Source organism: Numida meleagris, chromosome 19, assembly GCF_002078875.1.
Source record: "Numida meleagris isolate 19003 breed g44 Domestic line chromosome 19, NumMel1.0, whole genome shotgun sequence".
NCBI lineage: Eukaryota > Metazoa > Chordata > Aves > Galliformes > Numididae > Numida > Numida meleagris.
In genome coordinates this window covers 12,851,183-12,877,540 of record NC_034427.1, presented here as the reverse complement: position 1 = coordinate 12,877,540, position 26,358 = coordinate 12,851,183, and the positions used below count along the sequence as shown (strand labels likewise).

Below are 26,358 nucleotides of genomic sequence, written 5' to 3'. Positions count from 1 at the left end.
AGTTATGTAAAAACACTATTGCAACCAAAACCAGGGAGCAGTATGTAGGGCATAAGTAACAACCAGATGAGGCCGTTACACACAGTACTTTCTCTCTGACCTCAGTTCATTAGAGAGAAACCACTGATTCAAGCTACCCAGCTAACCTCTTCCAGAGGGACAGTTCACAACCACAGCTCCGGGATGCGACCTGGAGGCATCGGGAGTTTGCTGCTGCAGTGTTACAGAGCAGGGAGAGGAAGAAGGGTCCTATTATTGGATCATGCTGTAGACATTGGTGCTTGAAATTTCCACTTACAGTACATTAGCTTGAGGCAGTTCATTTGCTAAAATAAAAGAAACAAAGTGTAAAATATTCACTGACTTGCTCAACAAAGCAATCAACGTAAGAGAAAGGGAGAGAGAGGGAGCATGATTTTTTTCTGCTATCACACTGTTGATAAATACCATTAGTATTTTAAAATTATGTCACCCATTCAGTTTAATTTAAAAGTATTAGCAGTATTATCAGTCTGTCTATCCATCTCCTTTTATTTTGTCTGTCTTCTGCTTCTATTTTGTGTGAAATTTCAAGAGATGAATCCCATTTTCTATTAATTCAATGGCTGTCATCTTGCATTGCATCATGTAGCCCAGATCACAACAATGAAATCTGCGGGTTTAAATTAATAATATTGCAGCACATCACTTTGTAAAGCATGGCATGCATCCATATCTAGCCAGCCCAGGTACCTTACTTCCAGCCCAATGCCCTTCATTAGTAGCTATAGGTGGAGCTTCACCTGCACAGTTGCAAACTACCTATAATTGGTAACAGAATACTCAGCCTTCATGGTGGGCAGCATTACTTTAATAGTGTGTTGCGGTTTAGCAAGATCTTTTTGCTTGAAAATAAAATAGTTGGGAAAAGCTTCAGGGGATACGAGATCTCTGTTCTCTGAGTGGCATTTTCCACACCTACAAATATATGCTGACAGGTAACTGTATTGCATTACAATTACCTTACATACAATGTCAGCTAAAGCTACATGGTAAGTCAGCATCTTGGAGCACCTATGCATCATGAAACAGCTGATAGATTTGGTTAACTATTAGAAGAACAGATATAATTTCATTATAGCCACTAACTCATAAAAGGAAAGGAAAAAAACAACATTATGGGCAAATAAATCACAGACCCACTACAAATACAGGAAGAAATAAAACATTATGCCTAAAGGAAAATAACACACGAGATCAGAAATACATCCTATCCTACACTTACTGTTGCTATTCAGGCATATCTCCTATTATGTTTTGTCACATAGGAAAAATCTGCCAGTAGGAACCTGTATTTTCATTTTGTGAATATTTCTGAAAAATGCAACTATATCTTCTTCAGAGGGCAACCTCAGCTCCAAGGAGCAGACATGCAGCTTTCAGTACCCACCTCTTTCCCCCTTTCCTCAGAGCATACTTAGGCTGCAAGAATATTCATAAGACTTCTGGTATTGACGAACATACGAAGCATTTGGTAAGCAGACAGACACAGAACTATATGGGCTTCATTAGATAGTTGCTAATTGTCAAATAAGTACCTGCCCAACCTGCTGAGTGTAAATGCAAATGTGCCACCTTTGGAGCTGCCTTGGCGTACAGCTATTGATTTATGTTTGAATGGGAGTTCAAAAACAAGTTGTCTTTTGAAGCCCTGCTATCCGAGCACGGCTCCTTTGTCCAGGTGTCTTGGGGATCTCTTGCCGCAATTTTGATCTTTGTATTCCAAAAGCCTTAGAGAGTCAATTCAGGTAACTTAAAAGTGAGATATAATCAGAAAGGATTTGGAAATAAAGTCTTTGCCTTGTCACATTAATGCGGCCCTATCAAGTGGCAGTTTATCAAGAGGCAGCTCACAAGGTTTTAATGAGCATGCTGCCTGCTCTTGTACAATACTAATTAATCCCATTTTTTCACACTGGTGTGATTGCTTCATGAAACCCGCATTGTTTTATGCTCAGCAGCAAAGCGGGATCTCACTGATTAAATCTCCTTCCCAGAGCCGGAGCCTGACAACTGAATTATACCTTGCTCAAAATAATAATGGGTATCAGCTAATAAATACGGTTTAACACACACAAAACTATGCAGCCAAAAATCACACCACAAAATAGGAGTTTGACTTATAGGCACAGCAGTGTTTCATTAAACATCTGTATTATAATTCACTGGTTTTCCAACTGATGTAATAACTTAATTGATGAGAACAAAGACAAGCTTATTTATTCACCCAATTGCTTGCTTCTTGACTAACGTTTTTCCTCGGTGTTATTGTGGAAATAAATATGCAATATTCTTTTTATAGAAGTCTAATTTAGGCCCTTTTTTCCCCTATTGAGAAGTCAACATCACAATCTGTTTCTGACAAGTTCTTGCTGCAGTGAAGCAGACCGCATTATGATAAGACAGCAGCGTGTTGTTTACCCTAATGTTCAGACATTCCAGCAAAGGTGAGAGAGGTGTGATGCTTCAGGCAGTTAATAATGAATAATTGTCTGCAAATTTACATTACAGGGTTCAAAAAGCTTGTTTTCTCTTTTCCCTTCCCCATTCTCCCACATGATTTAAAGCTTCTTCCACTCAGGGAAGGGATAGCTGCGAAGTACTAATAAGTAGCACAGCACTGTTCTCTGCAAAACAGACTCAAATGAGGGATGTTATAGATACAGGATTATTTCGGGGAAATAAAGATTTTTTCCTTCTCCCTCCCAAATGAGGAATACAAAGAGATGTTTTACTCTTTTACACCGTGTGCAGCATTGTGGACCAACATGGGCAGAACTGATGTCTATTTCGTTCAAGAATCTCTAAAGAAAGCTTTGTTACCACTTAGACAGGATTTCCTTCAGAAAGTGCTCCCTGCAGCCAATAAGACAGAAAAGCAATCATTAACCTTGGATTTAATATGGATTTATATATGTAGGTTTGGATGCCCTGGGAGAAACTGTTTATTATTTATCTCTCATTTGCAATAGTGCCAGCAAAGTATGAGGACTGTTACGGCAGAAACTAAAGGAAAAAGGGGTGGGATTTTCAAGGCAGAAAGAGACTTGGAGCCATTCCCTCCAGTGCCATTAACTGAACTTTGCAGCTAAATTCAGTGACAGAAATAAAAGTGAGTAGAAAATGTAAAAAAAAAAAAAAACCATCGAAGTTACCCTTCATCACCTTTCTGAAGGTATTTATGATCTGTAGTGTCTGGAAAAATTTAGGCCAATAGAAAAAGCAGACAAAAAATATTTTCTCATTAATTGCTGTCCTATAAGTGTTTGCACTGAGCTTTGTTGTTACAAATGTTCATGTAACGAGCACTTGTATAGGTTTAAAGATTACTCTGAATTCTTACCGAAAAAGAGGCTCAGCAAATTGGAAGGAGTACATTCAACTAGAAGGAATAGATGAGAAGGTGCAATGAGATAAGGTGTGGAATAAGAGAAATAGAACAGCCTTTAGTTGTGCTGCTCTTCCACAGAATTACCGAAGCCAGGAACATGGTAACTTAAAAGAAGAAAAAATTCTCTTTTCCTAATTACTCCAGTTTCATTCCAGCTGTTGTGATATCATAACTTAACAAAGTCCCTCAAGTCCTCATCAGAATCCTCAGCTGACACAGCAGCAATAGCCCCCCGAGGTCTCAGCCATGCTTTCTTCCAGACCTTGTCCCCCAGACAAGATTATTCACAACCACATGGCGTGAGCACGTTGTCTGTGCATGGTTGTACCAAATCACAGTTTTTCACCTGTCTCTTCCAGCAGTGGCACTACCTTATTATTTCACTGGGCATGATTTTTCACTACTGAACGTGCAGTCACTTCTAGTAGAAGAGTGGAAAGGGCTATAAAGGGTAACAAAGCAGAACACTTCTCTCCCAGTTCATAGCTGGCTTGCAGAGGTAGAAGTTCCTGGGGAATCAGGCACTATTGCTATCCTCAGGATTGTCATAACTATATGACAGATCAAGCTATAATTAGATATGACCTATGTCTGATATTAGAATTCAATTCATAGAACCAATGTTCCATATGAAATAAAAATAATTAAAAAGAATAATTCATTTATATTAGACAAAGAATATTAACCACGTGCAACAATGATGTCTCCACGTATATATGACATACACATTGAAATAAAAATGCCTGAAGAACTTATTTATACTTTCATATACAGAAATGCATGAAGGATGCTTCTGGGTAACAGATGCAAACAATTAAAAATAAATGTTTCTAAGAGTGGTAGGGTATGTGCTTATCCCCACATAAAAAAAGCTACTGCATTATTTTCTAATAATTTTGTTGAGAAAAAAAATCCCTCTCTTCTTCTAGAAAATCTAATTATTCAGTGACAGCAGTTGGCTGACTTGGGCACAACACAACATGTCAATTTTCAGTTGCTTACACAGTATCACAGAAACTGTTAGAAATTGTTTTGAAATCTGGCATACTTTTCAGTCATCCTAATTCCTCCAAGTGAGCCAAACCTGATTACATTTGGCTCACCCACAAGAGATCTGCAAGATGGAGAGAAGAATGAGTAGGAAAAGGAATCAAAACTCAACGAGATTTCCACCCTCTGCCTTCAGCGAGGTCTCACTGACAGTAATCTCCTATACTACCTGAAACCATATGGACTTTCGTTTTCCTAATTAATAGAAAATGCTTAAATAACTTATTTTTAAGAAGTGCTCTGGAATATACTATAATCTCCTTTTATGGAGATAATCTACCTATGAAGCAATAACTCCCCCCACCCCTATTTTAGGGAGTAGTATGCAAAGATGTACTCATTATCTCATGAAACCTGTGCAAAACCACACTTCCCTATGATAACGTATGGTGGGTCCCAGCTACTACAACACAACACTAGTTACAATGGAAACCTCCTTACCAAATTCAGTATATATGGGTTATTTACAGAACAGCCGGCTCTGGAACATGGTAAGCACAGGATGCGAGTAGGTGAAGTGTTCCTAGTCTCAAGGAAGTCATGCTGCAATACAGCAGATGAAGACCTTGCCCTTTTCTATAGAAAGCACTCTACTTTTCTAAGATATTGACACTCCTTTGATAGTATTCACTACAAGGTCTTTTGATATGAAAATCTCCATTGAGTACCAATTGAGTACCATTGAGTGGCTTTTCTGTTAGACTTCCTCCTTCGATAGAAGACACTTATGTATATTACAAAATATGTGTAGGTTTCCAGTTGCCAAAGGTATACAGCTGTAAGTGCAGAAGCACCAACAAAACTCCTGGATCCCATATGAAGTAACGAAAGCTCACTTATCTTCAACACAAGGAAGTTTAGTTCACTCTAGCTCTTTAAATTGTAGCTACAAAATTTATATATATATCACATATTATATGTGTGAATATTTGTATGCTTTATTTGACAGACCAATGGAAAGAACATGAAGGCCATTATTCAAATGTTTACAGGACCCTTTTTAGCTAATGGACTCAAGTCTATAATTCTGTGCTTGTCAACAAGATAATCTTCAATTATATTAAAACTGCATAATTCAGTTCAAATCTTCCAGGACTCCTCTGTACGGCAAATAGGACTTTCCCAGGGAAAAAAAGCATACTCGTGTTATCTGAGTAGTTCTTAGGTTCCCTCAATGTTTGAGATCTTTTCAGAATAAAGACTTGTAGCTGTGGTCCCCATCAACAGGAAACCTAAATTCCCACCATACAAACAGAAGTATTCAGAATGGCCTAATTTTACTGCAGTTGTCTATTTCCTCCAAGAAAACATTAAGTTTTTTACGTTTTACACACTGGGTTTTGTGAGGAATGCTAGTTACAATAAGGCACAGACTTAAAGTGAATCATTTCAGTTTAATTGCTTTTTTTTTTTTTTTTTTTTTTTACAGTAAGAATAGTGAAGCACTGGCACAGGTTTCCCAGAGAGGTGGTGGGTGCCACATCCCAGCAGACACACACAGTCAGGCTGGATGGGGCTCTGAGCACTTATGGAGCTGTGAGTGCCCCATTCACTGCAGGCAGAGGGACCAGATGGCATTTGAAGGTCTCTTCCAACTCAAGTGATTCTATAACTTACACTTTAGAAAAGCTCGCCTCTCCCGTCCTGCATCACACAATTAAAATAAAAGCTGAACTAGTCAGAGAAGATTTTTGTTAAGTAATATTATGCTAAAAAAAAAAATGAACTTTTTAAGGAATTTCCATAACTATGCTTCCAATTTTCATTTGAAAGAATGTCAGACTGTGCTAACCTGAAGAATTTATTAGCTGCAATTTTAGAGAACTACAGCGTACCAAGTTTTGCACAAAGCCCATAACCTAAGGAGTCCTCAATTATAGCATTAGATTAGATACTTCTCACTTAAATTATAGTTCAGCTTATGACATGTGTATCAAGAATAATAGTATTTTTCAAAGGAATTTGATCTTCAAGAGATTCAATAACACAACTTCAAAATTCAAGAAGCATATCACTGTCTTCCACTGGCTCTTGACCACTATAGCATTCAAGCATTTACCCTTTCATTGAATATTCTCAACATAAGGACATTTAAAAAGCATTATTCACCAGTTTAAAATCATCCCATTTTAAAGAAACCAATTGAAAACAGCTCCAAACTTTCTGCATCACCTTTTATTATGCCACTTCAATGGTCCTCAGAACTAGACTTATTTGGAGGTCAAACTGCTGACTAAATCCAGTTTATTTTATTTATTCTTACTAGAAGAATATAATTACTCTTACAAAATGTAAGAGACAGAAAGCAGTAGGGATTTTTTTCTTCCTGATGTAAAAAATACTCTCACTCCCTGTTGTACTCACAAAGACACAAAATTGCTTCTGATAGGCTCTAGGGGATACCAGGCAAAGCATTAGCAGGTAGACCAATAGTCACACACAGAAAGAAGAGCTGAACGTACCCAAGTGGTGAAAGCACACTCCAGCCACACAGCACCCACCTCATCACAAAGCAACCCAGGTCCAAGAGACCCTGGCCTTTCTGTGGCTGGCCCTTATACGAGCCCAGGGTGGCTCCTGGTCAGGTGGGGAGCACAGGAGCAAACAATTTGCCTGTGCTTCCTGGGCCAGCCACAGCCCTTCACCAGGTGCTCAATCTCCAGTTCAAGCCGTGACCTAACAGTTCCTCTACACTCCTCTATTTACATGACATCCTTAAAACGCTTGTTAAAATAAACACAAGTGAACAAAGCCCATGGAATTAAATGGCACGTGATGCAGGGCTAGATTGAGCCTATTGGTGCATTGCAGTGCAACCCAGGTGTGTAATACAAGCGAGTTAATGCTCAGTTTTTGTTTGTTTGCTTTGTCTACTATCTTTTAAAGAGTTGCAAAAAGCAGATCGTGAACTGCTGCTGGGTTAAGCAGAGCTCCCAGTAGCCGGTTGGACACAGTGCTGGTTCCAGTGCCACATGGTAATTTTCCACACAGGTCAAAACATGTATTAAATATGTCTCTATACCAGCTGTCCTCATAAGCAGATGGGTACTGGATCTCAATCCAAGCTGGTTTATAAAGGAAACCCCACAAGTTTGAGAAATATTTATTTGTCAGTGCATTTCGTCTAACATTGCTGCTAGCTGCAAATGGCCTATCAGACAAGCTGCTGCTGACCTGAATAGCAGGCAGAGCACCAGGCAAGATGCTCAGTGTTGTATGATGAAAATGCTTTGGCTTCACCAGAGCAGAACGCAGGCAAGGGCTGGAATGGCACGCCCCGCTCACCTGCTGAGCCCCAGCCACCCACCACGGCCATGAAGCTAGCTGGAGCCAACTTCTAACAACCTTAAACCCTCCAGACTTCCAAGAATCCTCCAGCTTTGCAGGATGATTTTCCTGGCTGTATTTAAGTGAACAGTATGAAATACTTTCCTTGCTTCTAGAGATTGAAGGAGAAATAAGAAAGGCAGCTAAGCCTTTTTTGCTCCGGAGGCTGACCTTTGTTGGCAGGCATTTAATGAGGATTCCTGGGGTGGTTCCTAGTCCCTCTGTTCTCCATGGAAGGCTTGAGATACCCCCCTACTATTCTGAAACTAAAATACGTTCTATTTGATGACCCTTTCTTCATTTTCTGCCAGGTATTTCAGAATCAGAGGTGATGGCAATGCCAATTTTACCTGAAAAATATTAGCATAAGTAGGAGGAGAGGAAAGACAAAAACTCTCCTTAATACAGGTTGATATGTGACTTTGCATAGCACTTTGAATGTTATTAAGTGTTTGAATTTCTTCCTGTGTCTTTTTAGCCTAGATGACTGTCTTTCTCTTTCACTGACAGCCTCTGCAGGACCAAATTGACAGCTCTTTAAAGCAGTCTGACAAAAAGCAGCATTAATTAAGTCATTGCCGGACTGTAATTGTGTTAAGAAGTAAAAATCTAATATGAGAAAAGGTTAGTGAGTCCTCTCTTGTGTCAGATTTTCTACTCTCTATGAATATTAATGTCCTTAATGAAGACAATCTTTGCCTCATCAAGCCGTTGTTCTGCATTCAGGTGCCAAATCCCTGCACCATTGATTTGTTTTTAAAGAACAAATATGTCAGGGGAGAGTGACTGTCCTGTTTCTTATCAACATCATAGAGAATGCTTTTGTATTCCTGGAAAGAGTTTATAGATTTTGTGTGCCATGTACAAGCAGCGTCTGTGATGGCAGAGGAGCAGCGGGGAGGGGAATAATGTTGAGGCGAGGTAAACTAGTTTAAGTAATTTAATAGAAGCTTTACATTTTATCGTGTTAGCTTTTTTGTGCGTGTTAGCAATATCCATAGATTAACGAGGTTATGATCAGCAGTTTTAGTGATAAAATATGAATTATCTCTCCAGAAAGAATCCTGCAGTTTAAGCACCGAAATGAAGGAGCTTGGTGATAAGGCGCTGATCATCTCTTGCTGATTATCCCTCCCCTCCTCCTCCCGATTGAGCAGATAATGATGATGGTGCTGATGAATGATGATCCTTTTTAAATAGGTTGAAGGCCCTTAGGAGTCTAACTCCGGTGAGGAACGTTTTGTGCACTGCTCCCTCTTCCCTGCTTGGCCCCACGTCGCCAACCGCTTCCCTGAGCGCGTTCCCCAAGGAGCGCCAGCTGTGAGATGCTCCGGCACTGCTAGTGACTGCAGCACTGCTCACACTTCTGGGGGGAAACCGTTGTGTGTGCTCCAATGAACGCGTGGCAGCCCCCTGACGCCGGGCAGAGCTCAAAGCTGTTCTCCTGGAGGTGCTGGAAACCGCATCAAGTGAGGATCCTACCGAGGGCGCTCGATGGTACATGGCTTTCTGTTGAGGGTGTTTAAAAGATTCATGTCCCTTCTGAGAGCTGAGAGGTAATTAACGTTGTATGTTTCAAGCAAAAGTCCTCATAGTGGCTCAATTTTAGAAGAAATTGGGATATTTGTGTTTTACCACAGAAAACTAACAAAAATCTATGTAGCGTAGCTCTTTTTAAAGAAAATTTCAGCATGTGCTGCAACGCTACGTGACCATTTTTCTAGACAAACTGAAATATTTACGCTTTTTGAGATGGACTACATCTGCCGATTAAGGTGGATACAATAAGCATTTGGTAATGATAACATCAGCATCTCCAGAGTGAGTTATACATCAGAAGGAGTGGAGGAAGTTTCTTGAAAGTACCGGCTCAGAGCTGAGAAGCCTCTATTGAAGCACAGAAGTCAAACAACGTCAGCAAGAATCAGTGCTGCCCAATACAGCGCATGCATTCTGATGGCCCCACAGCACTGACTATGGACAAGTTGATCTCCCAGCATCCCACTCTGAGAGAAAAAAAAAAAACCTCTTCAGATCTTTAGGGAAGTTAATTTTTTTAAGGAAAAAATAAAACCTTAGTGTTAAAGCTTTTCTTGATGAAAAAAATTTCTTAATTACGGCAGTGTTTGGCAGTACAGCATTTGTGGAGATGACAAAGACTTTTTTTTTTAAAGCGGTTGTCCTTAGCCCTCTTGACAAGGAAAAATAAATTAAATGCCATATTATTATCTCATTTGGGAAATCAACTTTGCTGTCCTTCCACTGGATTAATGCGGTTCACCACCTGGCTCCACCACTAGTTTAAGCCAGCACATGGGACTGAGAGCAAGTCTGTAGCGCACACTTGTTCACAAATAGACTTGCATCAAATCTGCTGTAAAAGTATGCATAGATGGACATAGACTGAGATGATTCCTACAATATTCTGGCTCTGAGCACTTGGGTTTTGTTTGCAGGTATTTCCAAAGGTGAAAGATACCTGCAGCAAGTCCCACCCAAAGCAGGTGAGGCTGCAGCAGAGGTGTAACAGAGGAGTCCAGGAAGGATAAAGATAGCTTGAGATGCAAGGAATACCATTTTCTGTGAGCTGGAAGGATATTGCCTGGAGCCTGTTTCAGCACCTGAAGCGGTTGAATGCTGCTTTATGAGAATTGGACAGAGCCTGAACTGTTTTGGCTTTCATTCAGCTCATCTCACCTTCCAAGCAGGATTGTCACCTCCAAGCAGGACTTCCCCTGCTTGTAGAATGACCTTCCGATGGCCTTTCTGGAGGCAGCCACATCATCCTGGAATATAAGAACCTGTGCAAACAACGTGGAGCCAGCTTCTCTCACCTAAATTCAGATTGGCTCCTATGTAGCAAGAGGAATTATACTAGATTTATGCTGTGATGTGTACTGTAACTCAGAATCCAGGTGAGGGAGTTATAAATACAGTACCGTAACATAAGAATTTGACATACCATGTGGGAGTTGTGTTTTTCATACTCACTTTCCCCTCAGATTCCTTTTTCCTCCTTTTTCTTTTTACTGGTCCATCTTTGTTAACCTATAAGATACCCCACTGGGCAGTTGTCTCTAATTTAACTTTCCCACTCTCCAGCTGACCCACCAGAGAAGCAGATGGACAATACAGAGGACATTCAGAGGAAGCTATCTAGTGACTTGTATGACTCATAGGTCAGTTTTCAACTACTTACTCAAAAAATTCACCAGGTTTGGAGTTGCTACAAACCCTCTGTTTTTTCTGGATTTACTGTTTCTTTCTCCAAGTGTAACTCAGCTTAGAAAGATAAAGACAGTTCACTGTGTTGGAAGAAGTGAGATGCACATGACCTGACTTAGTGAAGAAATCAACGGTGTTTCTGTATAGGATCATAAAGAGTGACATCCAATCACAGAGACTTTGAGATTAAGAGATTACATATGAAATCTCTCACCTCTACAGAGCACATGGATTACAACTTCATGCGAACAAAATATTGTCCCGTAGCTAAGCTTACAGACACACTACAGTGGTCTACAACATACGGCATCCTCATCTTACATAGATTCCTACAGTGTCTTTGACCCATACTTCATCTCCCTACCCCTGTATATTTGATCAATATTCATCTGACATCCCACCTCCACCCCTACCAGCCGAGTCAGAAGGCAGTGTTGCTAAAACACTTGCAATTATATATAAACACATTATTTTAAATTGCGCGAACATTAAATATAATTATTTTCTGTCAATCAAAACTTACACAGGAGTAAAATAGCTATATTCTAAGCTGTTTCCTATTCTTCTTAAAATTTTTGTAGGACTCGAAGTAGTAAAAAATAGTCAGTCCAGCACTAATGTTCCTTACCTAGGATATCGATATTTTAGTATTTCCTAACCAGAACACAAACATTGTTATTATCTCTCATGCACGTGAAACCGTAGATGACAAGGAGAATACTGGGCAAACTGCAAAGACCTTTTTTCTTCTCCCTGTGCAGTCAATTTTGTAGGCTAATTTTTACTGTATTGAGAAACTTTCAAGAACATTTGCCCAACTGTGGTTTAAGGATGGCTGCCCTACTTTCTTTGTTCTCCGAATGCTAACTCCCCTTTGCATACAGTGTGAGCCATGCACACCTCTAATGTTTGGTGTCGCATTCTACCAAGTTCCAGCTATAGGCGGTCTGGCAGATTAAGTTCAGGCTTTGTGAACAGAGAAGAGATAATTCAGAGGCGTCTTATTACTTCTGATCTCTGAGCTGTGCAGGGATCACAGCTCTCGGATTGCATCTGTTCCCGAAATTTTCAAAACAAAGCCAGCTTCTGTGCATAATCTGTTTTCTTACCATTATGTGGCAAGACATTCAACAATCTTCACTTTAAGGAAAAAAATCTCTGAATACCATTAACAACCTTCAGGTGATTAAAGTAACCACTAACGAGATGAAATCACAGTGGGTTTTTTTGTTGTTTGCTTGTTGTTGTTTCTTTTTTTAAGTATATATTTTCCCCTCAAGAACACACACATGCAAATGGTGACCTTCAGCATGGAATTTCAAGAAAAACCATCCAGGCCAGCGAAAAGTCTAAAATACAGACTTTTTGCAGATGCAAGCACTTCATGCTGCAGTTGGGCTGAGATAGGAGATGGATTGACAGACACCAACCTAATCATGGCTGTGACAAAACACCGACTTTCACAATCTCCTTTCCCACAAGTGAAGTCCAGGCATTCACTCATCAATATCTGAGCTTTATAATTTATCTTCTGAATGTGTGATCTGCTACCAGAAGTGCTTCCCTTGGATTTCTAATATTTTTAAGGGTGATGGACTTTTATGACAGTTTTGTGCCACAAACACGGTAGACTGGGTGCCTTCAGTGCAAATCCTGTACCTGTACAGAAAACAACAATGTAAGCTTCCCTCCTTCCTTGCATGTACGTGTGTTTCATATTTGTCCCAGAGTCATTACTTGGTCAGGTAAAAGGATATAGCAGCAATTCCAACTATAAATAGGGTTCGAGACATGAGACGAAAGAAATTAAGAGGTGTATAAATGAACCTTGCTATAACACTGACCTACCTCCTTCTCTCCAATTAATTTAATTGAGAGTTTTGGTTTACTTAGCACTTTTCATCCATAGATCTAAAAGCACTTTATAAAGAAATGTAAATGTCAATATCCTCATTTTACAGATGAGGATAAAAGGGCACAGGGAAGTTATATGAATCACCTCAGGTCAGCAAGTAGGTGGTAAAACCAGGAATAGAAGCCAGTCTGCTTGTTCTTTCTGCTGTGCCCCCATCCATCCTTGAACTACGAATTCCAGGTCATTTAACAAAGCTATAGAAAGTCATCTTTAAAACTCAGAATTACCCTTTTTACATACAGAGGTGCAAGTATCCCATCTATAGAATACTTCAATCTCACACCTCAGAAAAGAGCTGCATGAAATGGCAAAGTCGGTACTTTCAAAAATGGAGAAAAATCATTTCATCCAGCTAATATTGTGAAAAATTATATTTCAACTTTTTTTGGAATGGAAAAATCGTGTGCATTACCACATGCATACAGAACTATTTTTCAGGGAGCTCAACTAGCTTCATTCAGAGCTTAGCCCTACAGAGAGAAACCTGATTTTATCTCCCTGAAGGCAAATAGTCTCACTTTTAATTTATTTTCTCCCACGGCAAGAATACTAGGAGGTGGCCAAGTAGGGAGAAAGCCTAGAAGTTTTCTGAAATGTGGAGTCATAACTGATGAAGTTTTTACATCTCCGAGCAACCCCGTCTGGTTGGTGCTCAGAGGAGCTGAACCGCCTTGTTTCAGGGGACAGCAGCTATTGTTTTTCACCGAATACAGTAGAGTGGTTTTGGACTGTTCCACGTTCAGTTAAAACACCTCACGAACTTTCTCCACGCTCTGCTTTACAGTGCCATGCAATGACAACCAGTGATTTTCAAAAATCTCGATAGGCTGTTTTAGCTACAAAGATAAATAAAGGATAATATGATACGAAACAGAGCTTAATCTATCATACTGAGAGTCTCAGCCGGAGGATAAAGTGAATCTAAATTGATTCGTCTGCAAACTCACAGTTGAGAGGCCAGTTTACAGAGAAGTCGTGTTACTCCTGCAATAGCAAGCTGCATTTGATCATATTCCCATTCACATTCATGGGCCAAGCCTTCAGCAACAGCTACATCATGGAGTCAAAGTCTGCGTATCCCATTGCTGCCTTCCACATTGAGATTTCGTCTGAAAGACTAGAGACATTAAGGATATTTGAGACATTGAGTCACTCTTTTATGTCACCCGGGGCAGGAGGAAAGAAACAAGGGAAAAACTGAGATCTGGAGAAACAATCACTTTTTAAATACAAATATAGCCCCAGAACTGGAAAGCTAGTTGCGCTTTCTGATGCTAACGATGTTCACATACCACTTCCTTAGGAAGGACACTCTCTGCAGCCATGAGCAAGATAAAGGTCATTTTTACTAATCAGAGGCTTACAGCAATTTCCTTACGCATTTTTTCTGGAAAATAATGCTTGATGACCAGTTACCCTGAAGCATTTGGCTTTTGAATCTGAAGTTCTGAAGGGCAGAATTCTTTTGCTGAGCTCTCTGTGAATAATACCTCTGTGATATTTCAAGACTTCAGTATAGTGGATGACTCATGAATTCTGTAGTAAATAGGCCAGACTTGCAGCTCCAGGTATTTTTAACCTCCTAAGCAGAAAAAGGGAATATTTTGGATAAGAAATGAACATGAATTTAACAATGAAAATAGAAAGAGCACTTGGTATACAGCACTTGGGTTACCCCCTGGGACAGAACTATACAGATTACCATATGTTCCTTTCCAAGCAATATAAAAAAGGAAGACAAAATATGCTGTATGAAATTCTTTACAGTGTGGATAGCACTGATGCAAAACTGTAGCTAAAATGAATACAATACCTTCCTCGTGCTACTCTAAGGCACTGGTGAGCTATCAATTTCTCAATCTGAGCAAAAGAGAGCTAAAAGATGACGGGCCTTTCCCTGCAGAACAGCTGACGCACAACAACCAGCGATAGCTCTGTCCTGTTAGCTGGGACTAGTACGAAGGAAGCGGGTGCTGAGGATGCCCAGGGCGAGCTCTGAACCTGGGAGGTCTCACCTTACCTTACCCTGTGCCAGATGGGACAACAACTGCCTGCAGAGGGTGACCTGGTAGTTCGAGACGGTCCTCTAAAGAAAGCCAGTCCGTCACCATGAAGTCCTCATTCCTGCCCACCCCTCCTCTGTTCTGGGATCTGGTGAGACCGCGGTCTGGGCTGAAACACGCAAACCCCCACAAGCAGAGAGCAAAAGCATCTCCCTCATATCCACAAGTGGAGAGCTGCAAGTCAGGCCAGAACGGGAGGGGAGCAGCGGTGGCAGAGCTCCTCGCAGCCGTGCAGGACTGGCTTTCGCTTTGGATGCTTTCACTTGCACTCTTAAGCTAAATTTTTCAGATGTCTATCAGATTCAAGAGCATAACTCCCATTGAATTTGCCAGGTTTTGGTCAACTAACTCCCTCAGGCTCTTTCAAGAATCCTGTCTGTAGTCATTTTCCTGTCCTTGTTCTCACTAATTAGCGCAATGCTCCTGCGTATGACTTTACAACACTGCAGAGGATTCTCCTGAATATACGTGGAGGGTGGAGGCAGTTATCTTATTGAAATTTGATTCAAAAGAATGAAAAAGAAAAATATTTCTATTCACATTAGGTTTTGCAAAACCTTTTAGCTTTATGAAAAGCCTAATGTTTAAGCCTAAACTAAGTAGACAGTGATCCTTTAAGTCCCTGTCTTCCACTACATTTCACTGTTCTATTCTTTCAGGGAAAGTTAGGTTTGTTATTCTTTCACCTTCCAAAGTCCTTGATGAGCTATTTCTAGGGAATATTTAAATCTGCTAAATATTTTTGTTGGCAGAGAGGTCTGTAGAAGTTTCCTCAGACTCCAGCATGTATTCACCCACTTACCAGAAATTCTTCTTCCATTTTCTATTAATATTATTTCACTGGGATCAGTCTCTGTTGAGAAATTTAGTTTAAGCTGCCTAGCAGTCTTAAAGAGGAAGATCTATTAATTTAATCATTTATATGAATCATGTCTAAATGATCTCAGCAGAGAAAATGTGTTAGCCATTTAAATCCCATCATTACATATTATATAATAATTACCACTAATTCTAGTTTGGATGGGCCACAATATTGCTTTACATACCTAATCTATTCAGAATGTCTACCTTACCAAGCTCAGTGTTTTTGTGACCTTTGAGTTTATGCTTGTCTCTTGATTACAAACGTAGGACAGGCTCTCTAAGAAATTAGTTATGCAAAACACATACACAGTGCCATATCTATTTGGCATACACAACTACCACTTTTTTTTTTTTAATATCACTAGTCCTTTTTGTTTCTGGGAGATAGTGGGCATGCTATTGATGGTGTTATAATCAAAATAATATTTATTTGTTAAGTATTCTCAGTATACCCAGTGTACGTGACACTAATTCACACTCCATATCAAGCAGAGCTTACGCTGTAAGATGGGGATATTCGCAGGAAACAACAGGGTGCTACTTCCCCTGAATTTCCAAGTTCCCCACCTTGAAAGCACTGCTCCAAACTTGCATATGCCAGCATGTAACCGTACAAACATGGACTGCGTGCACATTTTTGTCTGCAGCTCAGAGCTTGCACGTTTGCTTCATTCCTCCCCGCCCCTGCCAATGAGAAGCGATAAATATTAACCAACCATAAGAGATCTCTGCACTGGATTGAGCATAGCTTGTACTATGTACTATATGAGTGCCCTCATGCGAGACCCAGGGACGGAATAAAAACTCTTCAACAAGGAACGAACAAGCTACCAAACTGTTTCTCTGTGGGGCAGTCTTGGCAAAGGCCATCAACGCAATTCCTCACCGGGAGCCAATTGATCTCTAAAGGAACTTGACAGCCCAGCATTGCTCAGTAAGCCAGAGATGGGCCCAAACTCCTTCCCCATGCCAAGGACTTGAGATGGTGCTGCAGGCACCGTGGTAGCAGATGCGAGTCTCCCGAGGCAAAGTTCTGCATCATGGGCACAAGCAGGGCTTCCAGTGCGTGACAGTTCAGAAGGAGCACACAGTTCTTTGCCCCTTCTGGGAGCCCAGTGCTCCAGTGCTGCTTCCAGATTTGGGCATCTGGTTTTGTCCTTGACAAAAGTTGAACTGTATCTGTGCCTTGTTAGGACAACAGGAATAGCTTTGTGCCGTGTACACACCCACTTTCATCTTCCATGTATTATTCTTTAGTGCCAGCTCTGCATGAGTGCCTCGGCCGGCCGCTTTTCCTCTGCCCTAACAAAGCTGAAGCCCAGGTTATACCCCAGGTTAATTGCAGGCAAGCGAAACTTCCAGCTCCCACATCCCAAGGGTCAAACTTACCCCCGGTGTAAACCACAGCTCTGTACTGAGACGAATTTGGCCCTAGGTGACTTTTTCCCTAACTAACTCATTACACCATCCTTCCCATAGCTGATGAATTGAGCCCCTCGTGTTCTGTTTGTAACCATAATTAGTATTCATTTTGCAAGCTTAAAGTTCACCCTTGATACAGGACTGAGCCTAATGTTAATCACTGCGGTGTCTTACCATCTTTGACTCTGATCTGTCAGGTTTGCATTACTTGTCCCATACCTAATTTTTTGCCCTTACCAGCCAACTAGCACCTCGACATCACACTGTGTCAGAATTAGAAACTTTTGACAGATCTGTAATCATCTAGTTCTCATCAGCTCTATGCATGTTAGTCACTTCATTTCCACATTCTAACAGTTAATATGCCTTAATTTCTCTCACTTTGTGAATATTTAATTCCTCCCTTTTCAACATCATTTTTAGGTTGTGTGAATCATTTTCAAAGCCTTCGCTATTCTCCCTCCACTATCATCTGCATATTTTATGAAATGGCACAGTTGAATCTCTGAGGGCTCTTGATAAAAATGAAACTGGCAGGCTGCTCATTAGTTGTTTACCTGGAGCTGTGTGAATCCCCTAGAATGGTGGATTCCCATTTGGATTTGAATTAGGATATTCTGACACATAAGAATTGAAAACCTTTCCAAGTGAAGTGTGATTTTTTTTTCCACCTCCCTTCTACCCCAATTAATAGCTCTTCTAGAAAGTTTGCATTCTTTTGACCAATCTGCTGGTAGTTCAGCACCACGTACACTAACTTCTGAAACAACTGGATTGTTAAAAAGGTGAGAGACAGAAGCTGTAGCCAATTAGCAACTCTAATGAGGGGGGAAAGAGTGTCCGATCAAGAATGCACAGAGGGCAGCATGACTAAAATGAGAACTTTTCAAGCTTCCAGAGTCAAACCAACTTGCTGGGATACAGGCTGTGGTTTATTTAGGCACTTAGTTTAATATGCAAGTAATCCACAATTACATTTAGCAGAACCAGTGCGACTAAAGCTTAAAACGTAAGGACTTCACAGTGGCCATTTCCTTATCTGGCAAATCTCAGAGCTGTTACTCAGGATGGACAGTTTTCATTATGTCCTTGATTTATTTATGCAATAAGGCACTAACTTTCATGTCTCACCACTGAAATGAACTTAGGAGCCACACTAAGCAATCCATGTCTCAGGATTTCAGTGGGTTATTCCATCCCTGTAGCAGAACAACTTCTGCCTGCTGCATCCATACTTCTCTCATTATGAAGCCAGCTATGTCTTGCTTGCAAATCTCCATGCAGTTCCCCATGCCATGTCTACAACATACCATATCACTCATTTCCTACAGTTTTGGTTTTAGTATCCACCGATATACGGTTAGCTCATTTTATTTTAATGCAGACATCGCACTCATTTTCCATAGATTTTACTTAAAATCATTAGTGCTCTCTCTCCTTGCACTAAAATTCCCGTGAATTTTTTGGCCTCTTCATAAGTAGATTGTGGCCATTATAAATGAGGTTAAGAGAAGCCTTCCAGCTGTGGAAGTTGCATCCGCATTCATACTTTGGTCATACAGGTGTTCTGAAGAAAAAAAAAAGCAAAACGAGAAATAGAGCCATCGAACCATAGAATGGAAGGCACCCACAAGGATCACTGTGTCACTTAGTTAAAATGGAACAATGGTACCTGTCTAATACTCATCCCACTTAATCTATCTTCATCTCAACACATCTCTTAAAACTTTAGACACTAACGTAATACAAACAACCAAAAGCAATGTTCATAATTAGAATTCCATAGGGTTTCTGGCCATCTAATGTCACATATTTTATTCCCTGAAAATGAACAGCCAAGAACGATCAGGAGGTCTCCCCTTTAGCCCTTAAAACTTCATCTCACTTACACTAGCTGAGTGGATAGGTGAGGAATAACTTGCTTGCATATCACCTTGTTTGATGCGTGCTCTCTCAATCTAATAATGAGTCTCATACAATTTGTTACACTTCTTAAAATCCCACCTTTAAGAAGCCTCTGAATATTTAAGAATCTAATAATGAAAACTGATATTTTAATTGAGCCTTAACTAGCATGAGGGAAAATTCAAGTGTATTTTGTGTTTATTGTTAAGATTCAGAAATAAGATTCATAATAAACACTTTCTGCAGTCTCAAGAAGCTTGGTGGCCTATGTGGCTGGATTTTTAATTCTTGGTTTTCACAATATTGCATTCTTTTGGTTTGTTATATATGCTTTAGCCCTATTACTTTTTAATTGGACATGAACATGCCTATGAACCAAGCCGCAGTCTCCAAGGGTTTGCAGAAGGTTAGCTAGGACGTGGGCAAATGGAGCTGTCATCACAAACTCCCAGATACTGTAAGTAGTCCGAAATAAGAGTAGCCACAAAGAAGTTCAGGCACCACCATGTCACTGAACACAGCGAGTAGCAGTTGAATTGCAGGGACATCTTAATACAAAGTTTTTTTTCACCTTAGCTCCATCATTAGTATTCAGTGGTTCTCATTTTCTGCATTTGCATATTTTTCTCTCCTATTAAATATTGGTTGGATTCAGGTAATATAATTTCCACCCTTCTGACTCGAAGCTCACACGTTATTTAGGTGTATACGCCTCACTCACTACATGTTGGCCTGCCAAAAATCAAGGGCTTTTTAAAAATCACACTCCACAACACGATTGTTTCCAAAAGTGTTTTTCACTGCTACAGTTCTCAGCAGTGCACAAAAAGGAACTACACCAACCATTCTGCTAGTGGCTGGTGTGTTCAGTTCACTTGTGACGCCAGTCCTGCACTGCTACCCAGTGCGGCTACTTACACAAAGAGCGTGGATGCTTTCCCGTTTAGTGGTGTTGATATATATGAAGGACTTTGGAAACTGGCACTTCAAAGCAACAGTTTGACTGCAGACTGAGCCCTTGATCTGTTCTTTCTATTGAGAGAAGTTATCTGCATCAATGTGACACTGCTGTTCTGCGCTGACCAGAAAATGGCACGAAGCAAACTGATCTCCACCAACACAAAGCCACAGACAAGAGAAGCTGAAATACTGCTTTCCTTAGAATCTGGTGTTCCTCTGCATGGTGACTGAATAATAGCACTCACGGGGAAGTACAAATGACTTCATGGTTACTGTGACACAGAAACAGACCGCAATGGCTGCATTACTCTGGGAATGTAAGCATGAACAGAGCAAGGGACCAGAAACACAGCGAACTGCAAACCCTTTGATGCAGGCAACTGAAAGACCTGACCAGAAAGGCAAACTCTGACAGCAGAGATGCTGCTCTTTTTTTTTTTTTTTTTTTTTTTTTTTTTTTAATGTAGTTGGCAACTTTTTCTGAAATCCTTTACAAAAGAAAAGCTTTCCAGTTTGGCTTGGTGTAATACACCGAGTCGTGGTTTATGCTTCTCTGCTCTCCCCAGCCTCCTCCCGCATGTTAAACAGACCAGAGACCTGACATTTTATGTTGTTTGTTTGAAATGATAAACTTAATCATGAGTGAAATGTTAAGAAGTGACAGTGCTGGCCACAGTAAGGTCATATCTCGCTTCAGCCAAGTACAATACAGCTTTCCCCTTAATTGCATTGCCAGTCCTTGCCACAGGAGGACCCAGGCATTTGCAAGTGGGGAACTGAATCTGTCTTTGTGATAATTAAACCATGGACCTCTGTAAAGACTGCCAAATCTGCCATATGGTAGTTTTATGACCTAGACTGCTGTTATCTCCTGAGAAAGCTAACATCCTAATCTCATTTTAGTTATCTGTGATCAGAACCCGTATTTCTAGAGGGCAAAATGCAGGAGCACTGCTTGTCACGGAGCATCCTAAAGCAACGAAATTTTTTTCAGTGGTTCACAGCAATAGAATGAAGAGAGAACTCATTATTGACATACTGGAATTAAAACAGAAATCAAGGAACCCAAACCAAATAACCTGTGGGTTACCTGCGCATAGACTGCAACATCTCACTGTGAAAAATTCCTGAGATTCAGCTTAGGATGGATGAGTGTTCTGACTAGTAATTAAAAGGTCCATTGCAGGAAGGTTGTGAAAAGGGCATTTTTCGAATACAAGCTCATTCTTTTAAAACACAAGCAGAAGATGCTAGTGCTTTTGGAAGCCTGATATCATCTATCGCAACCACACTGCTTGAAATGCATCCTCAGTAGCGCTCTGTGAGCTAGGCAAATACCGTGCAGAAAGGAAGGACCGTAAGGAGACCAGTACAAAGAATGGATGGATCGGAGCTGGTGCTGGATAATGCTGTCCCCTCTAATATTTCCAGAAATCAACACTAATTTCTCTCCCGGCCCTTCTAATACTACTATTATTTCCTTAAATTAATACTAGTTTGTCTTAACGTCTGAACAATGTCTGACCGAGCATTCGTGCTGTGCTTCAGAATCACACAGCACCCTTCAGAGCTAAAACACAGATACCTCACATCTGTGCTCGCCTTCTTACTCACCCTCCAGAGGCTGGGGCATTTCTTAACCAAGAGAGACTGCATTCTGTTCCTTACAGTAAGGTTATGTCTTAAAAAAATGCATTGAAAGCATAAGAAATATGGCATATTTTTTCACTTCACTGCTAGCAAGTGGACACACAAGCTACGTTATTATCTGAGGGCTAAGACAGCCTTAAATACAGATATCTGTACTTGACGTTGCTGTTTGAAGATGGTGCTTGCTACGTGTTTTGGGATGGGATTTTTCTTCACAAAGAAAGACCCCAGGTCTGGTCAAGCATCCACTCAGTTCCCCACATCGTGACCTTCACTACGTGCATCTGCTCGGCAGACACTAATCGAGGAATTACATCGGTCTGTTTTTACAGAAATATTCTGGTTATATGATCTAGATAATGTAGCCTGCTATAAATCACCCCGGTTGTCCCTTGATATTTTGAAAACTGATGAGACTGCCGATTCTTGCTTCGTACTTTGTATGCAAATGATGAATTATAGATGGGAAATAGGAAAAAGAAGGTTTTACTCATTTGCTGGATTGAAACAGACTGGATTAGTGAGCTAGCAGTAGTACCCTTGGACTATTTATTGTGACATTGCTTAGAAAAATTCAAACCCCAAAGCCTTCAAATCACTGGGGACATTGTTAGCCTTCTGCAGGAATTATTAAAATGTACAGAAATGTATGAGCATCACTTTATAATAATTAATCAGGGGCTGTTGATTAATAAAGCTCATTTTTTAGTCCCGATGATTCAGGGTATTATCCAAAGGACAGTGTCCTTGTCATATTGATTAAGAAACCAGACTTTGCCGTGGAAGAAAGTATAAGAGCAGTGGCGCGTCTTCCTTCCCCCTCTCCCCCATATAAAATAAATATTGAATGAGAATATTAACTCGTTAACCTTGACAACAATTTGTAATTTTCATAAGGAGGAAAACTCGCATATTCAGCAAATAAATTGCTGCAGGGATTTCAGGGAAACAAATTGGAGAGAATGAAGAATGCTACCATATGAATTCTGTCGTTTTTATGGGCTGCAATGATAAATTTGTTTGGTTATGTCCCTCAATTAAGGCCACAAATACTGTAAAGCGTCAGAAGCAAGCTAACCGGGAGAGCTGCTGCTGAGAAGTGTGGGTGACAATCTGAGGTCATTCGAGAAGTTTTCTTTCTTCTCTTAGATCTAGTTCAGACCTGGAGCAAGCAGCCGAGTTACAGCACATCTGCTGTACGATGTATTAATCCCTTTGAAGCCTTCGTGAAGAGATAACTCCATTTATTAGGTATTGCACGAGAAAATCTGTACGTGGAATTAACAGCACCAGTCACCAGTTTTACAGGGTTATCTAATTACTGTGAACTCGGTCTAACGAGGAATGCAGGTTAAATAAATAATTTGTAAACTGTTTCCCTCTGTGGTTGGTGGGCACTCCTTTTTAGCTCCCTATAAAAATGATGCTTTGACACTTGAGCTGGATTGTCGTTTTAATGATTACAGGAAAAAATGGACGCTCTTTGCTCCTTCCTGTATTTCCAGCTGCAGAAACCTTATTTGTTCAGATCACTGACAAAGTCAGCAAGCCAGCAAAAAACAGTTAAGGATGTGCCTGGTTTTAAGCTTATTTTGTCACAACTGACATCAAGTAATACTACACACACTTAAAATTAAGCACATGCTTAACTGCTTTGTTGGATTACAGCCTAAATTATCTGTTAATCCAATTGCATGGTTTCCTCTGATCACTGCCGTCTTGAAATCCTTACTGTACAATAGATTTAATATAAATGCATTATGTTTGTCAGGCATGCCGCTAGATTTGCATGCTGTCCTTGTCTGCTTGGGCATATTATCATCCATAGGAGAATATTAAAGATTTAATATGATTTTTAAAAATTTAATTTTAGTGACTTTTTGAAGGATATGAATGAACTGTATCTTGTTTGGGAAAGTAAAAGGCAAAATTAACGAAGTGTTTAATACTTTAAAGGTCCAGATAGGGAGCAGAAGGCAAATGAGAAATGCGCAGGGACGCACGCAGCCTCGTTGGTACGCTGCCACTGACTTCCACAGCAAAAAGAACTGCTGCCCGATCACCTTCGGGTTTGCTGCACTCCTTCTGCAGGGACTCCAGGATGGGAGAAATGCTCTCTCCCTCCATATAGGAAACCTAAGCATGGGGAAACTGACTGCCGGGCTAATTAAGGATGTGAGCTCCCATTCATTTCGACACACAAACGCACATCAGGAGCCCGGATATTTCCACAGGGCTGAGTTCTCTCAATGAGATGCAGCACATTTGCTGCTATTTTGCCCTTCCGATTTGCACCTGTTGATGGTTGCTTTCCACTGATCCTCTCATACACTTTACTAATACTAAGAATCATTTTAAGTGCTCTTAAGAAAAGCCTCTCAGATGCAGCCTCAAGTAAGTTGCCCCTGGTCCTGCAGCACTCTGGGAAGGAAGCTGGTTAAGCCCTAGGTACCGTTCCCCTGCTCCCCGCACCCTTCGCAGTGAAGCTGGCTGCCCGGCAGCTACGGGCACATTTTGGCTGCTCACAGCCAATGGAGCAGGTTCTCAGTCCCGTCCAGCTGCACACACTGTGCTGCTTTAGCCGAAGTGCGGGATGAAAATTCGTGTAACCCTGATAAGGCATTAATATGAAGCGATGGGGTACGTGCTCAGAGATGCAGTTATTCACTCGTGATGCATTACTGAGGATAATAGCAGTAATGACTTTTGCTAAGCCTTTTTTGTTCTCAAAGTACTAGAGGAAAAATAAATAAATAAAAACAAGAAAATCCCTGTGTTTCTATTACTGGTGGCACTGGAATATAATCAGGCAGTACCTGCAGGATAAATCAAAAGATTAAATTAAGTTGGGATTTGAATCCCCACTAAACAAAGAATCAAACAGAGATCATGCTTTTTCTGGACTCCAGCCTTGGAATAGCTTTCAAGGGCCTCCCTTCCAAACACAATATCATTATTTGCTTTGACCACCAGTACGTGAAAGAAAATACAGGAGAAGGGACGGAAGGGGGAGTAGCCAGGCAAGCAACAATATGGCGAGCAGTATGGGGCATGCTAATAGTTATTCATGGCCTGGCCTCCCACCTGCTTCTCCTGAGCCCGCTCAGGTCCTAGCCTTGCATTCTGCCTCTTGGCTGCTATCTGTCAGCACGCTCAGTACCCTGCCTGCTGCTGCTCCTCCGTTCAGCCCAATATTTTACCTTGCTGTTTGCAGGAGACGGATACCTGCTGTCCCTCCGCCCACGCTGCTACCTCATGAAGCTATTTATTCCTATCCCACAAAAGCACGATCACCAAGACCCTCCACCTGTGGAAGGAGGTCATTCAAGTACAAGATTCATCTTCATCAAAGAGGAATATTATATTTAGAAGCAAGAGAATCGCTGTGCTGGCTCTGACCCACAGCCTGTACAGTTCCGAGTTCTTCCTCTGCCAGCAACAGAAAAGAGGTGACAACCATCAAGACTGACAAACAATGCACACTTCCCTGCCGGTGAGATGTCCCCCGGCATTTTTAAGAGGTAGATTTACCCTTAGATATTAACTTATCTCCCTCCTTCTTCCCATATTCTGCTCATTGAAATCAACTGCATTAACTCGTAACGATTCATGATTTACACAATCACACGACTCCTGTTTGAATCTCGCTGCTGCTGCCCCACTTGCATCACACTGGCGATGTATTCCACTGGTGAGTTAAGGACTATTTCCTCTAAATTTTCATAGTGCAGGATAAATATTTTCTGTTCAGGACTCAGAGTCCCACCCAGTGTGACCAGCCACTGTTTGGTGACGATTATCTCTCAAGACTGAGAAAGTCCGTGGGAGATTCTTTGATGCAGCCCTGAAGCACGCTGCCTGATAGCAGCGGCTCCGATTTCAAGTATTTCTCAGCTCTGGGATAAGAAAAAATCCCAGCATGGAAAAAGGAATGAGAAGCATCTCTAAACCCTCCCTACAGTGGAAATGACAACAAGCTCACAGGGGTGCATTGCCAAATCTTGAGCCTTGAGAAGTTATGACCCATTTCTAAGGTTTAGTACGTACTGTTATTTTAAAATCAGATTTAGTTTGTTTAGACCTCGTCGATGCGACTCCATCTTGAGAGCACGTTGATGGGCACACAACGCTTTGCTGCTCTGCTCCTGAAGAAAGGTGCTTCTGCCAGCCCCTCGGCTCCCGTTTTACCCATTCCTTCAGCACGAAGATTCCAGAGGCAGTCGTGGGAAGTGAGCGTGTCCGTGACCCATTAGGAACCTGATGTGACATTTATGTGCACACCTACCAGGGGTGCTCTCACAAGCGCAATAATTACACACACAAATGAGGTCTGAAATTGCCCTTTCATGAAAATTCAAACCTTGATATTTAACTGTTTGATAAGAATCCATCTTGCATCTGATTTGCAAATCAGATGTTTGTGTTAAAGGCCGAATTTTTCGGAGAGAAGAGACTGACACTAGTAAACACTACGGCTATTTGGAATGTTCATTTATGGTTTTTTTTTTGGTGAAAATATTTTTCTCTTCTTTATGTGTGCAAGGATT

At 40.9% G+C, this 26,358-nt stretch overlaps 2 long non-coding RNA genes across 2 annotated transcripts in view; both read right to left on the bottom strand.

The window, feature by feature from the left end:
• Positions 1-26,358, bottom strand: part of LOC110408111 — a 216,181-nt gene that overhangs the window by 138,849 nt on the left and 50,974 nt on the right. The gene's annotated exons all lie outside the window — the stretch shown is intronic.
• Positions 14,336-20,364, bottom strand: LOC110408112. The gene is made up of 3 exons (XR_002444168.1): positions 20,120-20,364; positions 16,442-16,558; positions 14,336-14,529 (listed from the first exon to the last, which is right to left on the bottom strand). It is a non-coding gene; the product is annotated as an uncharacterized LOC110408112 (long non-coding RNA).